The sequence below is a fragment of the Python bivittatus genome, unplaced genomic scaffold (genome assembly GCF_059951505.1).
Source record: "Python bivittatus isolate LINGU-HERP-01145 unplaced genomic scaffold, Pbiv_v1 ctg000020_np1212, whole genome shotgun sequence".
Lineage (NCBI taxonomy): Eukaryota > Metazoa > Chordata > Lepidosauria > Squamata > Pythonidae > Python > Python bivittatus.
Window position 1 is genome coordinate 12,115,831 of NW_028277030.1, and position 15,065 is coordinate 12,130,895.

A 15,065-nucleotide genomic window follows, 5' to 3' on the forward strand; every position below is an offset into this window, starting at 1 on the left:
ACACTACTTGGTTATTTGTTATAACTACATAACCTATAAAACTTACATACCTACATAGTGGCTAACGCTCTACTGCAACTGCAACTGCAACTATAACTGCCAAAGCTGGGCATACATGCTCCAGTTATATTGTCACTCTATACCCACCCACTGGGTAACTAGCATATACACGCCAATAGGTGGCAGTAAATAGCAGTATATGTGCACAACACACAGTCACAAGTTACACTAACAATAACAAATTTGTCACATGACTCATATAGCCATAATATTGTTGTACAGATAACGGGATGAACTTCTTTCCTATGAGAAAATCCTGACAATATCTTCCAGAGATATAGTATGCAGCAACCCATTACAAATACATTAGAAATGGTAGAATAACCTCTCTATTTATCTATTTATTAGATGTATGCCTACTGACTCCATTATGATTCTTGGAGACATGCAATATAGCACCAAAACAATACAATATAAACAATATAAAAACAGCATCCAGAAAAATAAAAAAGCAGATGTCTAGAAAAATAACACCACTTCCAATAAGCCATTCATCCCCATTAGGGTTCTGTCACCCACTTGAGCATAAGGGTTGGGGAAAGGACCAGGTTTTAAGAGCTGAAGACAATACAAATTTCTGAGGGGATATCATTCCAGAGGGCAGGCACTACAACAGAGAAGGCCTTCTTCCTGGATCCCATCAGTGACATTGTTTACTCGATGGGACCCTGAGCATGCCAATTCCACTAGATTGAATGGGTATCGTTCACCTGAGTCTTGTAAGCTTTCAGCACCTTTAATTTATTCGGCCAGATGTTCAGTGACATTGATGATGCTATGCCTAGAGATATGAATTCACAAAATGAAAAATATTCAAAACGGATTTTATGTTAAACATAAAACACTGCTATAAAGTAGTAGCTCTTACATGTGTAAAAGGCGTAAAAAAAAACATTGTGTATTCCCCGATTTTTTTGTTTCTTGAGGAAAAAGGAAAAGGCAGCTTTCCATTGCTTCAAAAAAGCTGTTCCCCACCCCCCATAGATTATATTGGTCTAGCAGCTCTTTTAGCAACCTCCATACAAGCTTTCTTTTTATCCACCTTTTGTTACTATTTTCTACTTTGATATCGAATTCTATTTTATTTTAATATTTTACTTATTTTATGAACTTACACAACTGAGCTGCAATTTAAAAGCACCTGGCACTATGGGTAAGAAAAAGAGACAGAGAATCAGCCATAGAATTTTGAAACCAGCAAAGGTAGTAAAACTGAAGATTAATGGGTTCATCACCTCAAAGGTTCTTACTGAGGGCTTAATTTCCTGCAATCCTGAAACTCTTGAAAACAGATATGAAGTGCTATCCCAGCAATCAGACAAAATGCCAAATTCTCCTCTCTTTAATGAACACAACTGACTCCTGTGAAATGATGACTTCCAGAAAAATATTGCCTCTGGTAAGCACACTGGCCATTCTGAAGATAGTATTTGTATTCACACATTATGTATCTAATGATGCTGCAGCTGATGAGTTAAATAACATCCTAACCACAAAACCCCTAAGATTTTTTGGCTAAATATTGTGTTTTAACTACTCAGATTGTAATAGTCTTCTTTGAGCAATTAACAACTATTTCAGTAAAAACTGAGGATCTGAAGAAAGCATTTGATGCCCATAAAGGATTCTTTTTAAAGATATAGAAATCAAATTACTCACAGCAAGCCCTGTGGAATACCCACCAACTGCCAAGCAGGCTGTAAATAGGAAATCCTGTGCTCCTTCAAGCCCAGATAACAAAAATAACTCTGCCCTCATTTATCAACATAAACGATTCTGTTTGTTCTTAATAACAGCATTCCTACAGGAAGATGGGCTTCCAGAGGCTCTGTTTGTTTTACCCTAAGCCAACTACTTCATTGCCAGGCACATGCTATTGACCTTGTACATATTAACTGGCTTCCCACTACAACTGGCAGAAAAAGGATTCAGTTGTCTTTCAACAATCCAGTAATAACATTGATGCTTTTAAACACGAGGATCTTTCGGAAGACTTTTGGAATTATCTCTGGGTGTTCACTGATCAAAATGTGAAAGCTCTGCTAAATAATATTATGTCAGCTTACACACTCCAAAATGCTGTGTCTATTTCAGACAGGCACCCATTCCCTCCCTCCCTCCCTCCTTCTATATAGCCACTCTTCCCACACAAGTAGCTTTGGGCACCTTACAAAGATTAAAACCAAAGAAACCCACCACATATAACCCCCAGTGCCTAAGGACAAACAATAATCCCACTCACAGAAAAAGCACATTAACAGCAGAGCTCAGCTGCTCACTTGACCCAAATGCCTCAGAAAACAGCCAGGTCTTCAGTGCCTTGGTGAAAGGCTAACAGGGTTGGGGCCAATCCAAATCTGAGGGTATGCTATTCCATCAGGCAGGCACTGCCACCGAGAAAGCACAACTCCAGGGTCCAACAAGATGGCACTGTTTAGTAGAAGTGACCTGGAGCATGCCTTCTCTACTAGATCTGGTGGGGCGAGCAAAAACAATGGGAGAAAGGCAGTCCCACAAGTAGTCTGGTCCTATGCTATGTGGGCTTTATAGGTGATATTCAGCATCTTATTCTACCTTAACTCTGACCTTGACAACAAGGAGTATAGCTAAATGTTCTACCAATACAAAGAAAATATTGCTTATCCTTTTGAAAGTGATCTGATTAACTCTTACAAGCACAATTGCTAAAAAACAAACAAGCATATTATCCAAAACTGAAAGGCTTTCACAAGCAGTGAAACTGATCCAAGACAGCAAAGTTCCTTGCTATTCTAATACACTTACACGAAGACTCCAACCTTACCTTTAACAAAGAATGGCAATTAAGGACAACAGGAAAATGGCTAGACCTCAAAGACAAACCCTCTATCCATTAAAGATAATTTTGATCCTATGTGGAATATCAGGAATCCTGAGGAAGCAGCTCAGATGGACATCTTGACTAATAAATGTCTACAAGGTGCCTGTTTTCTTCTAGCTGATGTTACTGAAAGACACAATGAATTATCTATGGCATAGGTTAATGGCTAAGTGAGCTTCTCTGTGAATATGCTATCACCACTGGAAGCTTGCCACACCCAAGCGAGACAGCTAGGGTATGGTATGTGGTAACACAGACAATACATCACTCTGATCTGATAGATTCTTCCCTATCCTCACATGTCCCTAAATTGGTTTCATTAATTAACTCAAATAAAAATTTAGACATTCTACCAAAGACTAGTGTTTCTGTCTTTTGTGATGCATTCTTCTCAGTCATAAATCTCAGCTCCAGTCACTGATCATAACTCTCAATCTGACTTCACTGAGGATCCCATGGAAAACATCTACCACTTGATCTACTCCAATGATTTCAAACTCATCAAACAGCTGCTAAAGGGCCCTCAGCCTCCTGCTCTATCATCGATAAGGACCATCAGAGAGGTCTCCATCTTCTATCCAAACTGACCCATGCTACACATTTCACAAATTCATCCAACCCCTACCCAGTAGAATCTTCTTCAGCAGAACTGCAGGCCATGATGAAACTTAAAGGGAAACCTCCCTGATTTCCTGGAACACTACTGATTAGACAGCCAAAAAGGATGATCCCTAATTCCTGGATTTATATTGTAAATGCTACTTTATTTTATACAGGAAAACTTGTCCCTAGAGTCCCCATTATTAGAAGGATGCTTACTCTATTCCCTTAATTCCCTGGTGCCACAAAGGGTCACAGCAGAGGCAGCTTCTGTACATCCATATCAAATAATCTGTTATTCCCAATTCATACAATTGGAGTCCTGTGAACACACTTTCTGGGGTGAATTTGGCTGGACATGATATTTGAACTATAAAAGTCTAGCTTCCCCCTTGCAAGCAGTATTCTTTAACAAGTGCTGGATGGAACAAACTGGAGAATTTTCTGTCCCAATTTACTTTGGATTATCCATACGTTGATCTTTTACAGGCAACTTTAACGGCAAAGCTGGCATTAATGATAAAACTCTTTCTTCTTATTCCAACAGTCATATTCAAGTCACTCAAGACTACCCTGGAGGTCAACCATGTCACTCCAAGGATCAAGGTGTTAATACAGAAAGCTATTATGCATCACCAGAAGATTTAGGCTTTGTATACTAAATGAGGTGGGAGATGGAGACCTTACCAGAGAGTTCACTTATTGGGTGGCCCAAGGAGCTAGGGCAACTGACTGTGTTTTAACCTTATATAACCTTTTTAGTCTTGTAGTTTCATTTAAAGTTGAATTGTGGGCAGTTAGCAACTATTTACCACTACCACTTCATCTGGGTTTTAGTTCTCAATCAACTTTTTAGGTCAGTCCCACCCAGGCTATGGACAATAACATAGGTTCAGCCCCTCCTAGAATTAGATGTTCTGAAAAGATTGCACCTACTTCTTATCTCAGATCAGATTCTTGAGCTCTGTGAGCTCCAGATTGAAAGTTTAAACTCTGCAGAAATCTTAGCCACATATAACCCTCTCATATGCAATCTTCAGAGTTCATTATCAATCCATAAGTGACCTATGACCAAACCCTCCCATCTTAGACAGAAGCCCTGGTTTTACCAGGACTGCATGCAAGCCAGAATAGACTTACTGATAGCTTCCAAACACTAAATTCAGCAACTGTCCCACTATTAGGAACCAGCTATTTGAACTTAAAAGAAGCTATAAAAGTGTCAATTAACAAATATATACACAAACTAATTGGGAACAACTTCTTCAAGCTACAAAGGTTATAAATAAAATTCTATCTTTTGTAAGATTATTGCAAGGACCTCAGCCAATAGGACAGTCTGGCCAGAAACAAAGATTCTGCCCAAGAGGTGGGAGGAGTTGTATAGCATGCCATATAAGCTCTTTCCTACCAACCCTTTTCCTCAATCTATGTTCTAAAAGGTATTCCTCTCTGGCCACCAATCTCTCATTTGGAAATTGTTAAACTAATTAATCAGTTAAAAATGGGAAAGCTCCCAGCAGTGACCTGATACCTGCCAAACTGTTAAAAACCCTTTGACTTCTTTATTCATACATATTAGTAACACTTTTCAAATGCCTTAAGATTGGGATCATTTTATTATTCTCCCACTTTTCAAGAAAAGTAACAGCATGAACCCTTCCAATTATCATCCTACATATTACCAGCAAACTACAGTATATGCACTTTCTTTCTAGAAGCTCCTGGATTGGTTAAAACAGGAGAAATTTCTGCTCAATGAACAAGTGGGCTTCAGGGAGGGCAGGTCAATGATAGACCAATGTGCCATTCTGCAGTCTCTAGTAAAGAAATATTCACATGCTTATTCCCACTCCTTATTGCCTTCATTGATTTAAAATCACCCTTTGATTCCATCCCTAAAGAATGACTCTGGTAGAAGCTGTTTCATTCCTCTAAAGAATGGAGGTTCTTATCTAATTAGGATGCTGCATGAAAACACCATGATACAAATTAGATGCAGTAGTAGCAGCCAACTCCCTCCAGACATCTCAATCCAGAAAGGAGTGAAACAGGGTTGTATTTGCCCCCCTAACCTCCCTTTTCAATATGTATGTACATTCAATAGCCAGCAACCTAATGAAGGCAGAATTCTACCACCACCCCCAAAATTTAATAATAGATAGCTGGCTGCACTTCTCTATGCCAATGTTGCAGCCATCCTTTCTCTAACTCAAGTTGGCCTCAAAGGAGCATACGGGCCCTAGCAGATAACTGTAGAGAAGAAAGGTTCACAATAAACTATTCTAAAACCAAAATTATAGTCTTCTTAAAGGAATTGACATACTGCAACACCAATCGCACACCAAAGGAACATAATAATCTCACAGACCAGGCTTCATTCTTCAAATATATTGGTTATAGTATTCCAATCCTCAAGAGCCTAGCACAAACAAATAAAAACTATTTCCAATGAGGCTAACAATAGCACTAAGGCTTTTTATTTTTATATATATATACACATACACACATACATACATACATACACACACATACATACACCAGAGGAAGCAAGAACATGCCTGTGGCCATAAAACTGTTTAAAGCTAAGTCTATTTCCCAGATGTTATATAGCTGCTAGGTACATGCATACAGTGACTGAAAGTCCTTAGATATTATTCAGTCCAGATTCCTATCAGTGCTATTCTGAGTATCTTGCTGCATCATGAATGCAGCACTTCATTTGGAAACTGGGATGATACCCCTGGAAACCAATTTATACCAATGTGGCTTCTCAGGCACAGCCCTCCTGGCCACAATGTTACCAAGAGGTAGAGGAGCAATACAGCAGTACAGTAGCTATTTGACATAAGCTTTCAGGTAGACCAGGACAAATTAGGACACTAACACTGGCAACATGCAAACAGGAAACCTTCCACACTAACAAATTATCTATTCAGTATTACCTGCCTAATGCACTGTGGAGTTTTTTCCTTAGCCCCTTTAATGTCTTGCCTTCTGCAATTTTGGAGGAAAGGTACAATAATATCTCTTTTGCAGAGTGAATCCACCTTGTGACTTGGAGGAACCTGAAACCCTAGCCCATCTGTTTCTAAGATGTACTTTCTATAGCAATTTGCACCCTATCCTTATAACTCCACTTCCTAACAGAAGTGTCACTAGTTCTGAGGATGATTTCATTTGCTTCCTACTGCTGGACAGCATCCTTTAACATCACTGGGAAAGTAGCAAAAAAAAATTTCAGCCACCACTGCTTTATGCAGGAGAATACTCCTTTAACTTTCAGTAGTTTTATGATCCTGTCAATTAGTTTTAATATTTAGATTTCCTAGTACTTTATTATCTGCATTTATAGCATTATAGTGAATAATGTTATTTTCTTCTATTGATTTTAAAAAAGGTCTATGGTTTTAATTTGTAATTTGTAACATCTCATATTAATTGTCCAAAATGCTGGTCAGTAACTAATTAAGTTAAAAATAAAGAGGACTGCCCAAGCATTGCCTTCAAATTGGTTATGTATTCCTACCTATATTATAGTTTTTTAATCATTTTTATTGAATTGCTATGTTAAATTGTTCATCAATAGTCATTAAAAATTGGTAAAAAGGAGGTATGGAATGCTGTGAGAATGTTGAAGAGTTACAAGGCTACAGGTAAAAATGATATAACTGGAGAAATGTTAAAACATTGGCATAATTTTCTAATGGTGTGGAAGTGTAATATTTAACATGTCAGACTTCATGCCAAGATCAGAGTAAATCTTGACTTTGACAAAAATGACAAGACTAGATTAGTTGCTTTATTGTAGATGGTTAGAAGCCACATAGATAAATATCTGTCTATGGCAAAACACAGAAATCATGCCATATATGCATAAGTCCACATCTATTTTTCAATATTTTTTTTATTCTATAGAAATCTTGCTTTTAGTCAAATTGGCTACCAAAAACCTATTATTGATTGCTGAATGTGATAATACCTGTTCATGATGGAAGTATACAAATGAGTATATCTATCAAGATCTCAGTACTCATACTGTTCCAGCCCAGAACACTTAAGAAAACCTCCAATCTTTTCAAGTATAAATGTGTTATTTATCACATGTGAAGTAACATATTGAAGAACAAAAATTTAAGGTCATACATAGTTGGTTTCTCTGTCTATGCCGATTTAAAATCAGGAATGATGACTTTTCAAATGCATCCTTCTAATACATCCTTCCATTCTTCAGCACTGCTGCAATATTTAAATAGATTGGTTCAGCCTAGCATTATTGGGCGGGCTTCTGAATTAATTTCCTTCTGGAAAGCTACAAGTAGACAATTTTAACTATATGATAAATTATGTTGCCAAATGAAATGGATTAGTAATCAGTGATAGGCTGTCAGATCAATTTCATATTTAAATTCCTCTTTTCCCCTCACCTGTTCATTAAGCTTCAGATTCATGGCAAGTTTAGTGACTGATTATGCATTAACAAGCTGCTCATATGAGGAGGTGTAACTTAGTTAGTAAACAGACTATACTAACACATTCATTTAAACAAAATTCATAGCTAATATATTCAGTTCACAACTCAACATATAAACACCCTGTTTCTCCCCTCAAGTTTAATTTTTGGCTTGACAGGGAAGTGACATTTCATAAAATTAAGATGCAGTAAACCAGAAACTCCCTGAAGGTCAAAAGAAACCAGGGAAAAAGTCAAACAATAAAACTTTCTGCTCTATGCAATTTAAACCAACTCTCTATATTTTAATGGGATTTTCTTATATTATCTTACTCCTGCTCATTTATTTAATTTCATTTAAAAATATCTACTGAAATATTTTTCATATGAGCTTGAAAAGATACCGAAAAGAGCAACTGAGATTATCGAAAGGCTGGAGCAAGTCCCTTTCAAAGAAAGAGCTTAGGAAGGAAAAAAAAGTCAAGTTTTTTTGGTAGAAATGTACTAAATTATTCAAGCTGTGGAAAAAGGGTTTTCTCTGAAATTACTAGAACCTGAGATCATACACTGGAACAGAGTTGTGGAAAATTCAAGATAGATGCTTCTTCACATAATGTACAGTAGGCAGGACAACAGGCTATTATAAGAGGCAGCGATGGCCACTAAACTTCAGTTTAAAAGGATTGTACGTATTCATGGATTCAGCATTAAGAATATCGAGTATGTATTACTTCCAGTAACTGAAGTGGTTTAACAGCAGGTGGCAGCACCTAACCAGCTTTAGCTGAGCTTGAAAAAGCCAGGCACAGTTGGATCTGGTTAGCAATTACATAAAAAACATGTTACTCCAGAGGTGAAACACGGTGAATCATGCCAGAAAAACTGAGAAACTTCTGTTTTCCCTTTTTCTAGACCATGCCAATTTAGTCATTCTGTGCAACAGTCCAGCCATTTTCTAGCACTGAATCTTTCAGAAGTGGTTTCTAGTATTCTGAATGCTCTTCCAAGTCCAAAAAAGGACCAATCAGCACATCTGGACGAAGAATTCTCTTTTATTTTTTTTATTTTAATTTTTAATTGTCTGAATTCGCCAGTTCAGCTCTGGAACAGAATGTTTTGAACATCCTTACTGATTAATACTTGAATGCCATACCAGGAAATACCAGGTGCATAGGATAGAGTGAGAAATTAAAAGAACACAAACAGATCATTCTAAACAACTCTGCTGTTGTTCAGAAGAACTGTGAAGACCTGGCTTTTCACTCAGGCTTTTGGCAAGGAAGAGTGAGACTCCTCACTTCATCACGCTTGTCTTATTTATCTGTTTTACTGATTTCACTGGAATTTGATTGTTGTGAGCTACCCAGAGAGTTGGGCAGCATACAAGTTTAACAAATTATTATTATTTCTTTACCAACTAAATCACATGGATATATTATATAGTCACCATGTGTTGAGTTGAGTTCAATTCAAGGAAGACTTTACCTTTTTTGACGTCTGGGCATGTGGGATTAAAAGTCTGTTTGTATTCTGCTTGTGAACTTCCCCTCTGTCTCTGGTGGCAATGGCAACAAAAAAGTAGATTAGATAAGCTTTGGTGTCAACTAGTATGACTTTACTTATTTTCTTAAACATTCATGCATGTTTTTATTATTGTATCAATGGAAATACAGTATTTGTTATATATAGTATATGTTTCAAGGACCATTCTTAAAATTCTCAGTAACTATCCTACATTTTTTTAAACACAAGAATGCAATCACTACCAGAAAAGCAAAATAGAAATCATATAACTTGAGTGATTTACCAGCCATGAAGTCTTCTTTCTTTCATACACTGCTATATAACCAGAGTGATTTATCTTCATTATCTCAGTGCACTGTTAGCAACACAAAGGCCAATAAGGAAGCAGAACTCAAATTACAGAACTCCACCCCAAAGACTCAAAATTTAGAAATACGAGCACAATAAAGCAAGAGGCAGAAAAAATTGTTTTTTTAAAGCATGACCTTCAATTAATGAGGAATACAGGTAGTCCCCGGGTTAAGAACACCCAGTTTACGGACGACCCATAGTTAAGAACGGAGCCTACTGTAGCAAAATTTGAGTTAAATACACAATGATTTGAGTTAAATATACAATGGTTTGAGTTAATTACACAGTACTACTTATACAATATTGTACAATAATACTGTTCAGCTTACATACAAATTCAACTTAAGGACAGACCTTAGGAATGGAACTCATTCTTAAACTGGGGGCTAACTGTAGTCCAAAGAAAACATATTGATTCAAGAATGGAATTTATATACTTTCAGTTGTTTCAAATTACTGTATTTGATCCTTAGAAATAGCCCCTGGAGCACAGAGCAGAGATATTTCAAGTACAACCATTCATGTTTTTGCCCTATAAATGCACAGAAAGCAGTTAACGTACAGGAATGTCAGTTTCTTGCAGTCAAGATGAATTCTTTGCTCTATAGCCCAAAGAATCCCCAGACCTTCAGGATTAGCTCTTCAGAGAGTAAAGGGGCCCACATAAAGGAGAAGATGGGAACCATCTCAAAGCACACATAAAATATGGTTTACTGGTGGCCTATATGGTAGGAGTATCTAAATCAGTACAATTCATTGTAGAAAAGACTACAAAACAATTGGGAACTAAAACAGAAAGAAATGCCTGTTAAAGAGATGGTGTCTTTTATTAGTTGTAGAATCAAGTAGAATGAATTAATATTATTTTCATTGTTTGGTAAAATCAATGTTGGTGAAGTGTCAGGGTGGAAGATGAAAATCATTAACTTCAATACTAGATTAGGCCTGCATAGCTTTTTCTTCTGAGCAGCATCAAAAGAGCCCTGAGCAGCCCCACTGAGGCTGAGCAGCTAAGGCTGCTTTGCATCTTTGACAAGTGGATCTGGAGGGATGTTTGGCAAACTTCTTCCCTTTACTGGCTATCCCAGTGGAGGTGCTGCAGCAATTAACTGAAGCCGTTTTTCCCGCTAATAGCCCATCAGCTGTGATCCTGGCTAGGAATTAGAAATTGGTTTAAATGGCATATACAGTAGATTTGCTCAATATCGATGTACCAGACCAGGGAAAACAAACTCTGACTTGATTTCAAAGGACTGCAACCCCCTTCCCTCCATAATCATGCGGGTGCTCAATTTAAAAATAATAACAGCTATAATTATTATTTACCCAACACACATACACACACAAGGATGCAAATGAAAAGAACCTGTTCACCAAAGAAAATAAAAGTTCTACTTCCCACCTAGGTAACTGCTACCATCTTACAAGAAAGAAGAAACACAGAGACAGTGGCACATTCTAAACATGCAAGTTAGTAGAAAGCATTATTAAATGAAAGGGTATACTAAATAAAATATAAACATTATCTTAAGCTGGATACATTATTGTCTGGCTTGCACATTTTTATGATCCACTGTGGCCATCCAATATGATCTAGTAAAGCTGCAACCTAGCAGATAGAGGGCACAAGCAAAACATGAGCCTTTACCACAAAAACATGAAGGCACTGATCACGAGATCTGGGTACTTTAACCATCAAATGTGGGTTGCCAGCCGCCAAGGACAAAGAAACCAAAACTTTTAGAGATCCCTCAAGCAAAACCAAAACGCCCCATGATAAAATAGACATAATACAGGCACAAAGAAAGGCCATAACCTTTAATATGAGAGCAAATGGAAACTACAAAGGAAAAGAGGAACAAAGGCATAGGTTCACCTAACAAAAATGACAGAACATTAAGCTGAAAAAAGGAGCCAAATACAAAGCAAGATCAAAGAATTGTACCAATTTGATCTGCACCAGGAAATCAGTCTCTCCTTATGAATTTACATCTGCCCAAATTCAAGCCAAGCAAATGAACAGTCATAGAAAGGAGATCATAAATCAGGCCCCTATGATCAAAGATTTCTAACAGTGTCTTCTGTTCATTCATAAATATGGCCAGAAGATGCTGGAAAAGTCACCAAGAAGCTATACTAAGTCTGCTTTGCACCTTTGACATGCAGCAACAAGAAATACAGGAAACATTAGATGGAACATATATATTTGGGATAGCTAACATTGGTTCTAGATGGAGTTGCATCCATAGCTCTTGCTTGAGGAGCAAATGGCAACAGTGACTAGGAGGGCCTTTGCACAATTCCATCAAGAGCACCTGTTTTATCCATTTCTGGATTAGGAGGCCTTGCTCACCATCACTCAGGCATTGTCATCTCTCACTCTGATAACTGCAACGTGCTATACATTGGCCTAGAAGCTACTGCTAGTCTAGCAGTTCAAGTAGTTAAGGGCACCTCCCAGTTTGTCCAAGTAACATTATTATAAGAACTGTCAGTTGGCTTCCAGGTGCAATTCAAGGTGTTGGCTTATTTATTTGTTTGGCCATTGCAACTGACAGATTGTTGTCACCTTTAAACCCCTACGTGGCTCAGGAACTGGATATCTTTGAAACTGCCTTCTCCCAGAAGTCTGTGGCCATCCAATATGATCTAGTAAGTAAGTCCCAGAACCACCCAGAGTCGCCCTCTGGGGGAGATGGACAGCATATAAATTTAATAAATTAATAAATAAGTCCCTTCTTTGAAGGAGTGTTATTATCATGTACAAGGATGGGTCTTCTCCACTGCTGTCCTTCTCTTTTGGAATAGCACCCTGCCCAAGGTCATATAAACATTTATCTTGTTAACATTTTAAAAAGCTACTAAGACTTGACCATTTCAGAAAGTCTTCAGGAACTGATGGAATGATGGGTTCCCACCCTGATGTAGGTGACTATTTTTACTGAAAGTGAAATTCTTAAATGGGATTGATGTGGAGTTAATATTATTACTTGTTTTGTATTATGTTATTATCATTTATTCTTCTAATTTTTCTTGTCTACTACACTGGAGTGTATACTCCTTAGAGTAGTCTACAATTTAAGTAGCTTATAAACCTTAGGGAAACATAGTAATGAAATTTAAAACTACAGATAGTCCTCACTAACATCCATCCATTCAGCAACTTTCAAAGTTATGACAGCACTGAATGAAGGAACTTATGAACAGTCCTCAAAGTTCTGATTGTTGCAGCACCCCCGCAGTCATGTGAACAAAATTCAGGCCCACTCAGGTCCACCCGCATTTACAACCACCTTTTGGCCTGTCTACCCGTTGCTGCCAGTTCTTCCCGGCCGCCCAGCCCTGCCCATTGCCACTACCCCTGTGCACCACATGCCACAACTATACCAGCTGGGCCACCTTCTTTCACGCCAGTGCAGCTAGGGCCTCCATTCATGACCTGCTCAGGGTCTCCATTCATGCTAGAAGGGTCCTTCTTTCATGCTGGTGCAGCCCAAGCCTTCTTTCATGTGCCAGGTATCTTTAATGCACCAGCCAGATTCTTCATTTGCAAAAGAAGGCCTGGTTGGCACACAAATGGAGGCCCTGGGCGGTGCATGAGAAAACCCCAGCCGGTGCGCAAACAGAGGCCCCAGCTGCACCAGCACAAAAGAAGGCAACACAAAAAAAGGACATGGCCAGTACAATAGTGGTGTGTGATGCAGTGGGCACAGTGGCAGGCAGGGCTGGTGGGCAGCAGGGGCAGCTGGCGGCCGTGGGTAGGCTGGCAGCCAAAAGGACAGAGATGGGAGATAGGTGGATGGGAAGAGTTGAAGTGGAGGCAGTCCCTTATCTTTTTCCAAGAATGGCTTGGGTCTGGGTGGATCCTCACCTGATGACTGCGTAGGATTCACTCACCGACAGTACCTGGGATTGCCGGAAGTGCTGTTGCTAAGCACATTGGTCACATGACATTTCACTTAACAAACGTGTCGCTTAGCAATGGAGTTGCCTGTCCCAATTAGGGTCATTAAGTGAGGACCACCTGTATTTCTATATGGCTGTTGCTGCTATTGTTAGATATTTTCATCACCCACTTAAGAAACTTAATGAATTAGCTCAGGTTTTCCCAATCCAGTGCTCTCCAGATACATACTACAAATTCTCCTAGTTATCATTGTGCCTCTGCAGAAAGGATTACAGGAGTTGGTCAAACACTCAGAAATCCATTTGAGGAACACTGAGTTAGACTATCTGAAATTTCAAGTTCTGGTTTGATTTTGAATCTAACATAACATTAACTACCTTTGACTATCATTACTTCAATATCAGTTCACATTTTCAGTGACAAGAACAGAACCAAAGCTTAGGATAGAAACAGCTGCATCTTCCTGAGTGCAAGACATATATATAAGACATTTCTTGTACATAGTTTCAGAATATGAGGAAATGTGATGGAATGTGAGGGTGACCTTGGAAGACAGGGGGACTGCTGCCTAGGGAACTATCAGATAACAGAGAAAGGAGCCCTCAACAGAGTAACAGCCAGAGAAAGAAACTTAGGAAGAATCCACCCTAACCACTCAGATGGTAAATAGGGAGGATGGGAGATTTGTACTTTTAGACTTGCAAGATTCTGTTAATGTAGCCTTACAATAAAGTAGAATTAGCTTATCTACTTGTGTTTTCTGTCTGGTTTACCTGGGAGGGCTGACAAGAAATTATTTACAAAATCTGCTGAAGAATAAGAAATTTGAGAAAAAGTAGAATACACACAATGTTTTGAATTATAAAACCATCTGAGACCAAAATTCAAACCACTATTTCAAGGAAAAAAAAGATCAAAAAGTGAGGACAAAAATCATTGCAGACTAATAACATATATATATATTTAAATAAATATACCCACATAAAGATAATGAAAGCTCTCCGCTTTGTACAAATCCTCTCCATATTTTAAAAATAGTCCATTTCTTCCATTCATAATACATCTCATCCCCAAGAAAATCTCCTTGCCTTTCTTCCTATAGTATTCATTCTGACAGCTCCTGGCAGAAAGCACTGTAAGATTTGGGGAGAGGGATCTGGGAAGAGGGATCATTGTAACGTATGGTTCATTACCCAATTTGATCAGCAGAAACTGAATAAAATTAAGCATTCAAAAAGAACAGCAATTATTCATCTAATTCACATATTTTATGAGGTCACAAATTTGAATTTCCTTAGCATATACCTGAC

The 15,065-nt window shown here is 38.2% G+C and overlaps 1 protein-coding gene across 4 annotated transcripts in view; it reads right to left on the reverse strand.

The window, feature by feature from the left end:
* The window catches only part of MACROD2 (mono-ADP ribosylhydrolase 2), a 1,000,449-nt gene that overhangs the window by 962,637 nt on the left and 22,747 nt on the right, over positions 1-15,065 (reverse strand). The window lies entirely within an intron of this gene.